The sequence below is a fragment of the Leopardus geoffroyi genome, chromosome B4 (genome assembly GCF_018350155.1).
Source record: "Leopardus geoffroyi isolate Oge1 chromosome B4, O.geoffroyi_Oge1_pat1.0, whole genome shotgun sequence".
Classification (NCBI taxonomy): Eukaryota; Metazoa; Chordata; class Mammalia; order Carnivora; family Felidae; genus Leopardus; species Leopardus geoffroyi.
In genome coordinates, this window is record NC_059341.1 from 95,965,920 (window position 1) to 95,984,103 (window position 18,184).

Genomic DNA, 18,184 nt, shown 5'->3' on the forward strand with positions numbered 1-18,184 from the left:
AGTATTAAAATCGAAGTTCCCCAGATGAAAATGGTAAATGGAAGTGAAATGGGAAGTCAAGATTAAAAATCACTCAAAATGGCAACTTTCTAAGAAGGCAAAAGCTGTGCATTTGAAACAGGAATTTAGACTACCTAACTAGAGTCAAGAAATTAGTTGAAATAATTAGTTTAAAGTTGCAATCATCTGGTTCATTGCATCAAAATATTTGAATAATTTGCCTCAGTTCTCTGCTTGCCTGAGAAAAACTGGCATGCATTTCTGACTATCCCCCATAAAATAATGATACTCAAATGAAGTACAAACAAATAAGTATATATTTGATGGTCTAACATGTGCCAGACATTATGTATTAGTGCAAGTGGAGAAAAACAAAGGATTTGAGACAAAATGAGAATTTTATTTCAGAAGAAATCAAAGTGTAAGAATTCCTGTAGTTAGAAGATATATGTTCATTCCTTCCTTCTGGATAGGTGCTAGAGATGCACAGCTTCTTTTCCTCCTATCATGTAAAATCATAACAACTATGATAGAATATAAATTTCTATGGCAATAACAATAGTGTCATAACTTCAAAGTTACCATGCAATAATGCAGGATATATTTTAGTCTGAATTCTAAACCCATTTAGTCATTTGTATTATTTAACATACAAATGATTTAAGTTTTTAATTTCGAGAGATTCAAAGGCTCTTTCCAAATGCAAATACCAAGCCATAAAGCTATTCACAGCAGTAAATAATGCAAATAGAGTTACTATCCAAAAACAATCGAGTATTTTATTGGTATTATAAATACATATACAGAAAAAAATGGAACATATTAAAAAATTCAAAGATTTCAAACTCCATCTGTATTTAAATGTTTTTGGTCTCTGCCTTGTTAAGAGAGTTCTGAGTCAACACTCTTTAACTGGGGCCTAGGGTCCACCCCAGCTAGCCCACGACTCGGGAAAAAGAGATACTACTTTGTAATAAGACTTTCTTTGATCACTGGATTGTCCACTAAAGTAATTGAAGCCTGTGACCCTTAGACATAAATCAGTCCAGTGGAATTCATTAAAATGTAGTACTTAATTCTATTCACCAGCATTATATTTAAATTAGAAGTATGTGATTGGCTTTTAGCAATTTATTTTTCAAGAACAGGTGAATAATTTTTGCCTGGGAGGGGGGCAGTTTTCTAAATGTTAGACCCCTTTTGATGTAATGCAGCCTGGTCTGCCATCTGATCAAACCCAGTAAGAGTCAAGACCACACCCAGTGGCCCCATTAGGAGGAGGAAGGCCAAATGGTCAACTCTCTACCTAGAGAGATGACCTCAAAGCCCCTCAAAGTCTCTGTTCCCAACAGCCACAGAGGAACCCAGCTTCCTCAGGACCAAGCCTGTCAAGAGGAATCTGCCCTATGTCTTTCTAACTTTGTGTGCCCATTGCTACCTGGGACGTCTAACTCCACATTATTAACAAGGAACATCCCATTTTGTCCAGAGGTTAGATTGTCAAGTGAATTCCCGGAATAAAAACAAAAGTTTCCCTGTTTATGTCTTTGAACCAAGGAGAAGACCTTGACCTATCAGAAGCATTTTATACAATTGCCACGTCCCTTTTTACAATTCTGTGTTGTCCTCTGCTATTTTTAGACAGTATTTTATTTTATTATTATTTTTAAATGTTTAGTTTTGACAGAGAAGCAAGGGTGTGAGCGGGGGAGGGGCAGAGAGAGAGAGGGGGACATGGATCTGAAGTGGGCTCCATGCTGGCAGCAGAGAGCCCAATGTGGGGCTCAAACTCAAGAACCATGAGATCATGACTTGAGTCAAAGACAGAGGCTTAACTAAGTCTCCCAGATGCCCCAACATTATTTTATTTTTATTTTCATATTTTACATTCCCACCTTTCTCAGAATTTTATACCTGCTTCCTTCTACATGAATGTCCTACTTCTTACACTTCAAACTCAATATCACCAACTGAACTTACTTACCTTTTTTCCTCTCCCCCTCTGTGACCAAATTTATACCTATTTCTGTATCCCATATAATGGGATGAAGTCTCATGTTTGGGAGTCAATTGACTTGATTTTTTCCCTCATGCTTCATCCCACCATCCGATTAATTATCAAGTTCTATTTATTCTACCTTTTAAATATCTGTTGAAGGTTGAATCCATTTTCATCTAACATTTCTACCATCTTGGGTCAGACGACTACCACGGCCATCTGGACTGTTTGAATAGAATCTTCATGGGTTGCCAATCTTCTTTGGCTTCTAATTCATTCCCTATATGGACATCATAATGATCTGTGCAGAATGCTAGCCCAATGGAATCACTACTTAAAATACTTTAAGGAAATCTAACTTTATTTCTTCCTTCTTTTAACAATTTTTTTGGATGTTCATTTATTTTTGAGAGAGAGAGAGAGAGAGAGAGCGCACAAGCAGGGAAGGGACAGAGAGAGAGAGAGAGGGAGACACAGAACATGAAGCAGTCTCCAGGCACTGAGCTGTCGGCACAGCTGACAGTGAGATCATGACCTAAGCGGAAGTCAGATGCTTAACCAACTAAGCCACGCAGGTGCCCTAGGAAATCTCATTTTCTAATGAGAGGTTCTAACTCCTTGGTTCACTGCAATCTCCCTGTCCTTCCAGTGTTACCTCCCAGTCCTTCCCATCATGCACTTTATCCTCCAGCTGTATGTAAGGTGTATTAAACAGGCCATACCCTTTTGCACTGTGTCAGTGTATATCTGAATCACTGGCTGGGCTTCATTCTCCCTGGAGACTCAGCTCAAAGACCATTCTGTCAGCCTTCCACAACCTTGCCTTCCTCCTCCTTTTGTTTGTATCTTTCAGTTCTCCAAGAGTATTCCATGTTGGACTTTAGTTATATTTTGTTTAAGTTTTTATAATAAAAACTTCATACTTATTATTAAAAAAATCAAGGTACAGAAAGATACATAGTAAAAAGTGAAAACATGCTTGTCCTTTCAATATCCAGAAATAACACTGCTTCCTGTGTATCATTCAAATATTTTCTATACATATATTATATAAAAATAACATGTATATATTATATATCATGTTTATCACTGTTAAGTACAAATAAACAACACATACCATTCCACAATTTGCTTTTTTCACTTATTAATATATCTGGGATATATTTCTATATTTATAATATATACTGTAATCAAATATCATGTTTAGATTCTTATCTAATAATGTCTTACTTTCATAGGCTAGTTTATCCCATTCACTTTCATTATTTTAACAGACCTAGATGTGTTGTATTATTTTATGTTATCTTTTTAAATCTGTTTTTATTTTTCCTTGATTTTCTATCTTTTGCATTGTGGTCTGGTTTGTTGTTGTTGTTCTGTATTTTTTTTCTTCCAGTGTCTATATTTATAGTATTAAATAATATATGCCAATATATTTAAACTTTTATTTCTTGATTTATAGACTTTAGAAAGTATTTATTAACTTCCTGCTATGAAAAACAAAGAAAATGTACATCTTTTCCCACCAATTCTCATGATCATCTCCCAGTTTTTATAATTATATTATTATTTTTATATTGTTATGTTTTATATATTTACATTATATTCTGTGTAATAGAGACTACTCATCCAGCCTATTGCCTCCTCCTGGAAACTCAGCCCATTTACAACTAGGTGAAGCCATGTGATAGTTCTCACCAATTATTATAACTGAAAGTGAGGTGATATTTTCAGTCTGAGGCAGTTAAGAATGAGGGTGCCTTCTCTATCTTTCTCTCTTCTCTCTGTCTACAAGCTGGATGGTTCCAGGGTGACTCTCAGACTGTGAAAATGGTGGAGCCACACAAAGGCACCCCAAAACACTGTATGACACAGAGGCCCTGCCCAACACCCCTGATTAAACAACGACATGAATTAAGCATAAACTTTTATTGTATTAAGTCACTCGGATACTGGGTTGTGTTAGCCTTATTTACACTGATGGATATGTTTTGTAATTATAATTTTTAAAGTTCTATAGTGTTAGTTAAATATTCAAATGGATTCAGTGGTCATGATCAGCCTTTTTAAATAGGAGTGCCACTATTCCTGAGTTCTTTAGTTTGCTATATCTCTTATTTAGCCGGATTTCATTATCAAATAGCTTCTTTCATGCAGGGTTCATGAATGCTATATTTCCTGAGGCATCATATGTTTGAGAATGTATGTGGTGTTTGTAACAGTGACAAGTTGGCTGGATATTAAATTCTTGATTCAAGCTTTATTTTTATTTTTTGCCTTTGAACTCTGCTATTATTCCAACACCTTCTGGTATTGAAAGTTGCCATGAAAAATACCTTGGCTTGAGGCTAGCCTGTCTTGTAGATAACCTGCTCTACTGTTTCCATCTGAAATCTCACAGGCGTCGTCATCTTTCAAGTTAAAAATTTTCATCAGGGTATTTCCTTGGGTTGATAGTTCCTGCAGCCAGCCATGCCCTTGAAGTCTACAGATTCCAGATTCTTTATTTCAGAAATATTTTCTCCTATTATACATTTGAATGATTTTTCTTTGACATAATTTTTTAGTTCATCCTCAAGGACACAAATTGTGCAATTATATAACCTTTTTTTGTCTTTCTAACTACTTTATTTTGTGTACTTATTTTCTCTTACCACTTGTATGTCTTTATTCAATTGAAATTTTCTCAGGCATATGCTTTCAGCAGAAACTGTTCTATCCTTTTTGTTTCTAATGTGGTTTTGATTTCTGTAATATGTGTTTTATTGTTATCTTCTTGTATCTTCTGAGTTCTGCTGGCTTGCTCTTTGTGATGCCCTAGACAAGATATGTTCTCTCTTCACAGTTTTAGACAAGAAGTGACAGAAAACTTTTGTTTATAGTTTCTCTGCCTTATGTATCTATTTTTAAGTCTATTTTTTTTTCCTGAGTTCAGCTTCTGTTTCTCTCTTAAAATGCTCCTGGCTTTCTATCACTTTTAGGGTTAAATTCAATTAGGGCCTCCAAGGCCTTACTGGCTCCTGTTTCTTCTGAGCCTCATATCCTTCCCTCAAGCCATTTCTCAGACAAGCCTCCCTCATTTTTACCTCATGGCATTGGCATCTTCTTGCCCCCTGAAGAGTTGTTCAGTATCACTGTATGGTGGCCCTCTCCAGTCAGGCAGCTTTCAGTTTAAATGCCACTTTCCTCAGAGAGAACTTCCCTGGCCACCACCTATCACATCACTGTGTTGTCTTCTCCTCACGGTGTTTATCACTATCTGACAGTTTCTTGTTTCTTTTATTTCTTCCCTTACTAAAATGTGAGCCCCACTGGTGTGGGACCTTGTCAGTCTGGCTCTGTGCTATATCCCTAGGACCTGGAACAGTACCTGGCACATAGTCAGTATTAAAAAAAAATCTTTGTGGAATGAAAGAATACATGAATCATCATAATCAACATGGTGTTGTTACTAATTGGAAGAATCTGGATTCCATGGTAGGCGTAGAAAGGTTACAAAACCGGGGCACTACTTTTGAGGCGTTATATCTGGTTAAGTAGTTCATCTGAAATGCCTAATCATTCAAAAACACACAGAATTGATTTAACACAACTTATATTTGATTTGTAATTAATATGTCTCTGTTTGACTTTTCCACCATTCAGAAAAAATAAGTTCATTTCATCTTATCAACTTTCTTTATTTTTTTAAGAATTTTTAAAAAAAATGTTTGTTTTTGAGAGAGAGAGAGAGAGAGAGAGTGAGCAGGGGAGGGGCAGAGAGAGAGAGGAGGACAGAGGATCTGAAGGGGGCTCCGCATTGTCAGCAGAGAACATGATGCAGGGCTCAAACTTACCCACTGTGAGATCACCTACTGAGCTGACATTGGACACTTAATCGACTGAGGCACCCAGACACCCCTCATCTTAAAACTTTCTAAAGCTTGCTTCTCATAGGCAAAGTCAATGTAATTTTTGCTGAGTTGTGTGCCATATTGGTTGTAAATGGAATTCAAAAATCAGTGTTAGTGTCTATCTCTTGTGGCTAATTTGAGAGTTTTAAAGTTTATCTTTCTAATGATAAGAATTAAATATAGTCATGATAGCAGGTTTAGACAACACAAGAATTAGTAAAAGAAGTAAATATTATTCTTAACACTTTATCCCATTACCCTTAAATAAAAATTGTGGTGTTTTTAGTGTTAGCTTTTTTCTGATACATAGGCAGGCAATACAATATAATGTAATATACATGTGTATATATTAGATATACCCAGATGTATCATACAAATATTTATCCATTTTAATGTGATGCTGTAACTATCATCTTTCTATAGCTTTCTTCCTTCCATGATGTTAGGAGGAAACACTTATTCCCCAACGCTGATGTTTTATTCTGTGTGGTTGCAGTCCAAATACAGTAATATTCCTTAATTCTTCTCCTCCTTGGTCTCCCCAGCAGAGGGGAAATGACTTGCATAATTGGTACATTTGGAATGAGATACTGGGGCATGTGGGCTCTGTGCTTTCCTTTTGCGGTCTGCTTGTCTGTAAAGAGCATATCATCTGGTCTTCTCTTAGTAAGTGGTAAAGTAAGTTGTAAAAGCTCTGTCCCTTTAGGGGAAACCACAGTTGGCCGATATTGCTGTGACTAGTTAGTAAATTTGCCCACGATGGAGAGGCAGTCATAGAAGTATATTGTTATCATGCTCCTAAGTCATATCTCCAGTAGATCTATCAAGAATAAAGCTACATTTTTATTTCCACAGGCTGCTTCCTCTATCTTAGGTGAGGAGGAGAAGGATGCTATTTCTAGGCCTCCTCTAACACCAACACTAGCCCTACAAGGTCAGACATTACCCACCCCCAGTATCTAGAAAAAGGCAAGAAGGCTCTAAAAGTTTTCTTGTTGGTTGGTGTTGATTTCAGCATGGATATCTCCAGAGAGAGAAAGATCAGAGGAAAATCAGGAATATGGTATTATGGAAGTCAGGAGAAGAGTTCCTAAAAGAGGTTTGCCAACACTACCAGATGCGGCTGGAAATTAAGAAAAATGTGGACCAATAAATGGCTGTTGGATTTGTTGATGAAGCATAACTGGTGGATTTCAGGTAGTGGTTCTCAAAATGTGGTCTGGTGCACTGGGAGGCCAAATGAGTCTTCGTTGGAATCCATTTAAAAGTATAGGGTCACTGTGTAGAAATATGGGTGCATGATGTACAATTCTATAGATTTTTATTTATCCCTAAGGGTCATTTAATGAGTTACTAAGGGTTAGTAAAAGTTGATAACTCATAAGCTAAAATCAGCATGTTATTGGTGTATATTGAGATTTTAGGGGGTTAAGGAGTGAGAATACAATGAAGAAACCAGCAGAACGCCAGGACCAGTTTATGTTGAGAACAAAAGGAGAAAGATGGAATGGTAAATAGAAAAATCTTTTGCTCCATATAGTTAAGACCTTTATGGTCTTATGGACCATATGGACCATATGGACCTTTATGCCATAACAGTAACATGTCAGATGACTTAATCTTGCTTCTTAAGATCCTACACTGTGATGAGCTACCCCTTTTACACATGAAATGAGGGTACTAGAGTTTAGGTCAGAGTAATGTTCTGAGACATTTGGAAAATGATTGCGATGTCAGTTTCGTGAGTTTCTCACATCCTTGCTCTGTTGTAGTTACAGGCAGCTAAAATCAATTGATGAGCTAATCAGTTAAAAGATTCATGAAGGAGCTGAATGAGTACTGGTAGTGACTGAGAAAAAGTCTCTGTGTTTCTTGTTTAGAAAGGTAAGACCTTGTGGGAAAGGGAAATACTTAGGAAGTTCTTGAATTATGAGCTCACACATTTAAAAGTTTTGGCCTACTCTGTTTTCTAATTACTAGGAAGACTGAACACAACCTCAAATGATTGTGTTTGTGTGTTTGGAAGTTTCAGGTAGGTGAGTAAATACCAAATAAAAAAAAAACCTTGCCACGCTAAAATATAATAGGTCAGAGCATGGTTAGGGAATAGACAGACTTGGATAATCCTGGGCCTTGGTCAAATTATTACTTCTCTCTGAGTTTCAGTTTCATCACCTGCCAAATGGGGACGATAACTGTGCCCCTTCATGGGGCTTTTGAGGATCACATTAGTTATTAGATAAAAACCAGCTAAAACTGACAGATAAAAGGTGCTCCATAAACTTGGCTTAAAGATACAAATTTACTAGGGGCTTCTGGGTGGCTCAGTCGGTTGCTTGTCCGACTCCGGCTTAGGTCATGATCTCCTGGTTTGTGGGTTCCAGCCTTGCATCAGGCTCTGTGCTGGCAGCTCAGAGCCTGGAGCCTGCTTCAGATTCTGTGTGTGTGTCTCTTTCTCTGTTCCTCCCTCGCTCATGCTCTGTCTCTCAAAAACAAAAAACAAACAAACAAACAAACAGATATGAATTTACTATATATCAATGTTAAGAACCATTAACTAAATGACCTGCTTCTATGGATATTCAGGGCAAGGGGAAATTGAGTAGCAACTTTGTTGATTAAATGAAGGCTCTTTATTTATTTCCTGGAACAGTAATAACATCAACACATGAAGAAGTGGCCTGATTGGATTTCCAGTGTTTGCAGTGTTTGCATTTACTGATTGTTTCAGTTATCATGGAGCTGTAGCCAAAGTCAGTCAGGAAATTTAGGTCAGAGGAAAAAGCAATGGTTAAAACAGTTTGATTTTTCTAAAGTGACATAATGTTTGGAGAGAATATGTATTGGAGGTTTAAAGTTAAAATGGCACATTTTAAGATGGATTTTTTGATTTCAGAATCTCTGCTTCCACTTCCTCCCTACTTCACCCTTGCAAAGGATGGTTATGTGAACAGTCAACCCAAATCCCAAACCATACAGAAGGCTCTTTATAGATATTGCATTAAATTAAATTATATATTTATAGATATAGAATTTATATTCATCATCCTTTTCTTTTTTTTCTCTACTAAAAATTAAATAATAATATTAAACAATCAAATTAAGTGATTTAGATTAGAAGCCTTTGTCCTACTCATTTAAAAAGCTTTTTATAACCTAGTTTTTTCTTCATTTCATTAATCTCTCTACTCTATTTTAATATTACCTCTTAATTAGTGTTCCCTTTCACATCCCCTAGTAACATTCTTATAAAAAACCTCTCTTTTGCCTTTGAAGACCTCTAAAATTTAGCAATTAAGTAGAAACTTTTATACACTGTTCTGAAAATTTTAGATTCTATATGATTTGGAGTAAACCCCCATCCTTACAGTAAGATATTCTTAAAATCATGAACTGGTACAAGTCTTGACTTTCCCATGTACAAATTCACTGGAGGAGATAAAGCTTCCATATGTTATAAAATAACACTATACTTTTATGTACTGCCATTCCCATACCTTGTGAAATTGTGTCTATTTATAACTTATAAAAATATTTTTATAAAAGTTACAAACATCTGTGGATGAAATAGAAGGAAATAGAGGTTTAATACAAAGTTCTTTAGAGACAGGAGAAAAATCATGATTTAACCACAAATAGATATTACCCTGGGTACAGTAAACAAACATAATAACAAGTTACTTGCTTTCAACAGAGTTTTCAAGTCTCATTATTATATGTCCAAGCCGACAGAAATTTCCCCATTCATCTCCCCGGATTATGTTTTCTATCTTGTACTGAATGTTACTTCTCCATTATTCTTATTCCTGTGTTCTCTTTCATTCCCCCCCACCCCGCCCCCACATTACTTCCACCCCAGTCCTCCCCCCACTTCCTTCACCATTTCTCATGCTGGAGGCAGAACACAGCAGCCAAAAGCTGGAGTTGAAAATGGTTGGAATCGGGGCCAGGCAGAAACCCTGTTTGGACAAAAGCCCAATAATCAGGCAAATGTTGCCTGGAAAACCAGGTCAGACAAATTCAGGTTTCTACACCTAGCCCCGTCAAGATGACAAAAGTGTAATCATCACAGCCATGACCGCAACACTCATGCAGCTTTTGTGAAAGGACAGAGGAGACATCTGACCACTGTTTCCATTAAGAACTGAGACCAGGGGCGCCTGGGTGGCTCGGTCGGTTAAGCGTCCGACTTCGGCTCAGGTCATGATCTCACGGTCCGTGGGTTCGAGCCCCACGTCGGGCTCTGTGCTGACAGCTCAGAGCCTGGAGCCTGTTTCAGATTCTGTGTCTCCCTCTCTCTGTGACCCTCCCCCGTTCATGCTCTGTCTCTCTCTGTCTCAAAAATGAATAAACGTTAAAAAAAAAAAAATTAAAAAAAAAAAAAAAAAAGAAAGAACTGAGACCAAACTAACTTCTAAGTGGCAGTTAGGGATGCTTGGAAATACATATCCAAGGGCAAAGTAATAATCCTTCAACTCTCCAAGCTGTTGTTTGCTAGTCAGAAACTGATATTTTCCAAAACCATCAAATATATAAATGTTACTTTAAAAAAGGAAGAAATTAGCAATCCTCACTGGCCACTGGGTGCTTTACTCCCAATGTGGGTAAAATAGAGAGGTGGGTCCTTTTGATTTATATGTACTTACATTCAATCAACAGAAATCTATTCTTTCGGGACTGTCAATTTTCCTATGCAAACGCTTGAGCTGTGAACCATCAGGGAGACCACACGGACTGTGAAGAGTCAGTCTGATCGCAAGGGTGGTTTGGAGGCTAATGTCCATGGAAGGATGTTATAAATTTTCTTTTATTTCCATTCCCTCCACGAAGTAGTTTATGTTCTATGTCAATGACTGTAATAGGATTCTGTTTTTTGCTCTTCTGGTGAACTACATAATTCTCCAAGAAACATGCTAAAGTGAAATGAGGTTTATTGGCATGTGCTTTTGAGATGCAAATAAGAACTCTACGATCTAATGTCCTTTCAACTTTTATTCTCAGCAATCTTGATATTTCTGTCACAGTGGGAATTAACAAATTTTCTGCATAAGTAAAAATGAATAAAGACAGAACATGGGATACGATTTAGTCAATGTTCTTATGTGTTTTTTCATCTGCAGAAAGAGATGGCAAAATAATAGTAAGTGTATGATTTTCCACAATGTGTTATTTTAGTTATTAACACCTTGAGAACCATCTCATTTCTAGAAAAGAAAGACTCTAAGTGATGTAGTCTGCAGCATAGCTGTAATGCATAGCATGACCCAGCCAATTTCATGTTATCTCTTCCAGTATTTTCTGTAATACTCTTGTCTTTTTTCTTTTAACATGATTGGGGCCACGGTACTTATTAGGATTGTTATATCTGGTCTAATTATTAAATTGTTAAATACAAGTGCATGGATTGATAAGAAAAACAATGGAGGCTATATTTAACTTACTTCTCCTGTTACAGGTAAATTTAGAAATGTCTAATTTCATACAACACAGCCCAGCATCAATCGTCATCTGAGTAATTCACCCTAGCAATTAAAAAAATAAATTTAAGATTGTGGAAACTGTCAAGGAAGATGCTTTGGTATATAAAACTAAGAAGTCACATCTTCTTTAAGACTTTAAATTCTATCAAATGACAGACTGTAAACACATTAGTCTTCCTCACATTAAAAAGTATCTATGCACTAGACATTAAAAGAAAATCACTAACAACTTTTGTTTCTTTTTAGTCTAAAATCTTGCTTCTAAACCCAAAATCCTGTTTTGAAATTAATGTCAAGCAATCATTTGGGATCATTATCTGCTCAAGTTTCACACAGGAGACATTCTAAAAAAAAAAGAAAGAAGAAAGCAAGAAAATCTGACAACTCTATATTTCATGGCAAATAGAGATTGACTTGAATTAAATGATATATTTGGGCCATCTTGATGACTGTTTTCTGCAATATTGAATCAGACAGGAAGTTACACCAATTTTATTATTAAGATGAGTTGAAACTCCAGATGCAGTATTTTTTGACATGGTTATTCATCATCACAGACCGCAGATAAAATCAGAATTATCCATAACTTTGTACCAACACCAGAACCACTATATTATTTTTAAACACTCAAACTAAATTCTAAACTCAATACATTTTTTTTTGAAATAAACTTAAGTGAACTAAATATTTTGCGAGGTTTTTCACCTGAGGATAGCACCGTGCAGATTAACTAATGAATTCATACATAATTTTTAATGAGAGCCATAATTCTTATGAGGGCAGACAGTTCTTGGTTTACTGGTGGAAAACAACAAAGCTGAGGTCCCTGGTTGGGAATTAGACCAGGGATGTCTCATGTCACTAACTTTCATTCCTTGGTCCCCCACATCCGATTACAATGGAAGATCTGACTAGTCTTTTAGTGAAGTCAGCTTGCAAAGGCAGGGCCCCCAAGATGCAGTTATGATAAAAAACATCTAGATTTAGTGACTTAGTCCATTTAACGTTTCCCTTTCTAGATTGTAAATGCAAGCTAGGTCATCTTTTCCGCAATGTCAGTGTGGGAACTACATAAGAAAATATCCGCTCCACTCAGTATCTTTTACGTATTTTTCAGTTCTGTCCAAGTGGATGTATTTGTAACTCCATTCTCGTTAGGATGGATACACATTTTACGAGAAACTTCTTATGATTGCGGTAGGATCTTTATTTAGAGATGCTGAATAATTGCATGGCATTTTATTTCAATTTCCAACTTTGAGGCTAAAGATATTTCCCTAGATATCACAAAGATTCTCTGCTGACTCACTCATATACAGCCACCCAAACAGATACAGACATAAATCTCAGTATTTACCCTCCTAACCTCGCACTGTTAATGTCATGAAAGATTCTCTTACCTGTTTGGAAATTGACTGGATGTTGTGATGAGTTTGATTTCCATTTGTGCTCTTTGTGTTATTTCCTCATCATAGCAAGCTGGACTAATCATAAAGCTTTCTAAGCTTGTGTGCTGAGATGAAGCCTCATTTAGTCACCTGGAGGTAACTGCCTGGTACTATTTCTAGAGACAGTGCTGATCCCAGGCCTGCTGTAGCAGCCCGTGCACTCCCAAGAGATACCCCAGGTGCTTGCTGTTTCGACAGTTTACTAGAATTGAAATTCACGGGGATTTTTTTAATGGTAATTAACAAAACTATAAGATGAGAAATTTGTGGACTATAGACAAGGTGTATTGCATGAAGGATTTTCTTTTCTTTCTGTCTTTAAAAAATGATATGTTCACAAGGTATTTTCACGAAAAAGTTTTTCTAGAAGTTCCACTATTTCCTCTAAAATATACTTACTCTGTGCTAGGGAATTTACAGATATTTCAACTCTCATCACAACTTAGAAAGCAGGGATTATTATTAATCTTTTTACCAATGGGGAATTTAAAGTGATTTAAGCAAAGCCCACCTAATGAATCTGGTATTCAAATACAGGTTGGTTTGATTCCATAACTGGCGATTTTTTTTCCACTTCACCATATGCACATCATTATGATTTAACACAGAGGGATTTCAGATAAATGATTGTTGTAATTATTATTAGTAATGAAATATTTGGTCTGAAAAACAGGAGGAAATAATTAAGACATGATCTCTGTCTTTAAGGAACTATCAGTCGGTTAGAATAAGGGCAATTGAGACACTATAGGGATTCCAGGAATTATGGGCTCAAGATATATGGCATGACTAGCAAGGTTGCAAAAAAATCATTTATACATTACTGGTGGCACGGTAAATTGATTTTTTAAAGAAATAGGGCACTGTCAAGAGTCTTAAAAATGTTCATGATCTTTGATCCACTAATCCCTCACATGCATATTTATCTTAAGGAAGTGATTTCAATGAATAAAAATAAATGGACACAAAGATTTTCTTTGCAGCATTATAGAAAAAAATCAGAAGCAACTTAAATGAACATCATTGCAAAAAGGGTAAGTTCATTATGGTGCATCAGTGGGAGGTTAATTGTGTAATTGTCTCTCCCTTTCCTGCATCATTAGTTGACCTTCTCTACTGGGTCTTTCTTTCTTTCTTTCTTTCTTTCTTTCTTTCTTTCTTTCTTTCTTTCTTTCTTCTTTTTTTGATGTTTATTTTTAAGAGAGAGTGCATGCATGTGTGCAGGGGAGGGGCAGAGAGAGTGGAAGACAGAGGATCCCAAGCTGGCTCTGCGCTGACAGAAAAGACCCCCATGCTGGCTCAAACCCACGAACCATGAACATCATGACCTGAACCGAAGCCAGAAGGTTAACCGATTGAGCCTTCCAGGTATCCCACTGCTGGGTCTTTCCAATCTGCTTACAAATGTGCTGTAATATTTCTTATGTTAAAACAAAAGCCAAACAAACCAAAAGATCTCCTTGTTGGCCTTCATCCCTTTTCCTTACCCTCCTTTCAAACAAAGGTCTCAAGAATTGTCTGTATTTGTTGTTTCCAATTCCTCAATTTGACCTGCCATTCTCCCTGTATCAGGTTATACTAAACCATCATGGCTACATCCAGTGGCCAAGGCTCAGTCTTCATGTTGCTCGATCTGCCAGGAGCCTTTGACATAGAGGATCCCTTCTATGATACGTTTTTCTCACCAGGCTTCCAGGAGACCACACCTTGGTTTTGTTTCTCATTCACCAGTCACTTGTTTTCAAATCTTCCTGACCTTTCTACGTTGGATGGTCATGTGCCCAATTCTTCATCTCTTACTTTTTTTTCCCTAAATTACAGTCTCAAATTAACCAGGACTTCATTCTCAGAACTCAACACTTGTATATCCATTGGATACTTGACATATCCACCTGGGTGACGGTAACATAAGCTCTGACAGTTATTGTTTTTTTCTTTTTTGCAATGCAGGTGCCTGACTTAAGCTGTGATTGCTGATGCATCCACATCAAAGAGGCATCCAGTTCAAAAAAGGCATCCACTTCGAAGATGGCAAACTCCAATTAACACATCTGCTAGCCACACAACCAGATAAAGAGCTAGGCTGCTTACCCCTACCAAAACTCCCTTGTTTTAGAGATCTTGGTTGATTTCAACAACTGATCATTTGGGCCACTTGCTTTTCTCTTCCCATCCATATGTTTTAAATTTATCAATAAAGAGTGAGCCATGAAACCCTCAACCCCCACAAAAGCAGAACCCTGGGTGCATGCTTGCATTCTCTCTCTACCCGTGATCTTGTTGTGTGGCTCCAGGTGTGTTGTGCAATTGCCAGATCCTGTAAGTAATAAACCTTTATTTTTTCAAACTTTCCTGATGGTTATCACTGAAGAGCATCTTGCAATCATAATAAGAATTGCAAGGGCCAGTTCAACCACAACCTTGGTTATTGATAGACTAAGACCAGCACAAACAATGACTAACTTGATCTTGTCTACATTGAACTCTTGATTCCTAGCTTACCAACCTCCACCCCAAATCTGTTCTTCCTTTAATTTCCTTCCTCTCCATAATTGGCAACTTCAACCTTCTGTGTGCTCAGGTTAGAAACTAGGCATCATTTTTGCCTCCTTTCTCCCAGGACTCACAGCAGCTGGCAAATCTAATCAGTTCTACCTTTGAACAATATTCAGTAGACCATTTCTCACCACCTCTGCCATTACCACCCTAACTCCCATCATCTATCACTTTGGCTACAATAGCCTTCTAATTGGTCGCTGCCTCTACTCTACCCGTTGTAGTTTATTTTCTGAACAAAGCCAGAGTAATTTTTTTTAAGTTTATTTATGTATTGAGAAGTGGGGAGAAGACACACACACACACACACACACACACACACACACACAGAAAGCGAGTGAGGGAGGGGCAGAGAGAGAGGAAGAGAGAGAATCTCACACAGGCTCCATGCTCATATTAACGCAGGGCTTGGTCTAACAGTGCATGAGATCATTACCTGAGCCAAAGTCAAGAGTCAGGCACTAAACCAACTGAGCCATGCAGGTGCTTCTTTAAGCCATAAATTAGATTGTATTACTACTTTCCTAGAAACCCTCCAGAGGCCCCACTTGTTCTTCCCAACAGCATCCTCTCTTCCTCTGTCCATCCCTTCACCCCTGTCCCAGCCTGCATCTTCTACCAATCTTCCCCACATTTTACCCCTTCTGTTCTGGTCTTCTTGCTGCTCTTCAAACACAGCAAGCTCTCTCTGACCTCAGGGCCTTTGTATGTACTGCCTCACTGTTAGGAATACTCTTCCTGAGATATATGCAGGGCTCATACCCTCATTTCATGCAGGTCTCTACTCAAACAATGCCTTTTCAGAGATGCCTTCCCTAATCAGACTATTTTAAAATATCACTTTGCCTATCTGTCACTGTCTGCCTCCTTACCTTGCTTTATTTATTTATTCTATTTCAGCACTTTCCATCATTGATTTATAATATTCTCTCTGTATTAGAAGGCATTATTTAAGATAGGGATATTGGCAATTTTGCTTACTGTTGATTCACAGAAACTAGACAATGCCTGGCTTACATTAGAAGCTCAATAATATCTTTTGAATGAATAAATGAATTAAACACGTACATAATCTAATATTCAGTGAAATAAGCATAATGCAAAGTTGTATACTTCCATACATAATACAAAGTATGTATACTTTATAACTATATAAATGTGTTAAAATCTGTAAAGGGATACAAACACATTAAAATAATTCTGAGTAATGGTTTTTGAATACAATGTTACATTCTTAGATTAATTTCCAAGAGTTTTAAAATGTAAAATCACCATATATATCTGGGAAATGATATCAGTTGGCAGTTACAGAGAATGCAGTTGCTTATTTTGAGAAATGACTAGCTTCAACCACAGATCTCAGGGGAAAGTAGCCACAGTAATTTCAGAGTTGATACCACTCACATACACTTGAACATTATCTCCTGTTCAGGATAGCACACCAGTTAAGTGCAACAATTTGGAGTCAGATGGTCTGGGTATGAAGCCTAGTTATTTCACTTAATAGCTATATGACTTTGGGCTCGTTACTTAACCACTATCAAGGTCAGTATTATTTTCAGACTTTTTTTTAGGTTCTCAGCAAAATTGAGTGAAAGGTATAGAGGTTTCCCATATACCTCCTGCCCCCACACATGCTAGTCTACCCCATTATCAACATCCTTCACCAGAGTGGAATATTTGTTACAATTAATGAAATTATGACACACATTATAGTCACCTAAAGTTCATAGTTAACATTCATGCTCACTTTTGGTGTTGTACATTCTATAGGTTTGGACAAATGTATGATGATATATATCCACCATTATAGTATCATAGGGTATCTTCCCTGCTCTAAAAATCCTCTGTGCTCCATCTATTCACCCCTTCCTTTTCCTGAACCCCTGGCAATCACTGATCTTTTTACTGTCTCCATAGTTTTGTCTTTTCCAGAATATCATACAGTTGGAATCATAGGAGCCAATCTCAGATTGCTTCTTTTACTCAGTAATATGAATTTAACTTCCCTCCATGTCTTTTCATGGCTTTTTTTTTCACTCCTTTTTAGCACTGAATAATATTCCATTGTCCAGAGGTACCAAAATTTATTTATCTGTTCACCAACTGAAGGCTATCTATGTTGCTTCCAAGTTTGGGCAGTTATAAATAAAGCTGCTCTAAACACCAATGTGCAGGTTTTTGTGTTCAAGGTCATTTTTTTTTAGTACCCTCCTTGGAGGGTTGTTGTGGGGGTTAATTGAGGTAAAGCTTCTAACATGCTTAGCACACTGCCTGGAACCTGGTATGCATTCAATAAACGTTACTACTCATTATATTTTTATTATTAAGCTGGCCAGATAGTTTTGCCTTATTTCACAGATAAGGAAACTGAAATTCAAAACACTTAAATGGCAACCAATAAGTGGCAAAATTAGGGTTCTTAACCAGGCCTTCTAATTCTAAATCCAATTGTCCTATTATGTCATGTGGACATTCTGCAGAAGGCAAGCAAAGGCTAGACTCACTCTGCTTAGTATGGAAAATGATGCTTTGTCTCTTAGTCAACTTTACTGTCATTTTATTTAATTTATAATTTACAATGAATTTTATACACATAGCAACTCCTATAATATATCACAAGATAATTATATGTCTTTACTAATGAACTAGTTAACCAAGTTTAAAGGGATGAGGGAGATGGGAATGGCTAGTTTAATCAGATACATTGTCTGTAGATCACCTTGTAAGCACCAAACAAAGATTCTGCAATCAAACAAGGAATTTTCAAAATTCACATGTAATCACAATTACTAAAAAACTTTTTGC

General features: G+C 37.0%; 1 protein-coding gene across 2 annotated transcripts in view; it reads right to left on the reverse strand.

The window, feature by feature from the left end:
• The window catches only part of PTPRR (protein tyrosine phosphatase receptor type R), a 245,787-nt gene that overhangs the window by 121,328 nt on the left and 106,275 nt on the right, over positions 1-18,184 (reverse strand). Inside the window, exon 1 of one of the 2 annotated variants that reach the window (XM_045463101.1) lies at positions 12,773-12,926. The exons of the other annotated variant lie outside the window; for it this stretch is intronic. The gene's annotated coding sequence lies outside the window, so the exon portion shown is untranslated. Of the gene's footprint in view, positions 1-12,772; positions 12,927-18,184 lie in introns of those variants that run through there. 2 annotated transcript variants of the gene reach the window in all.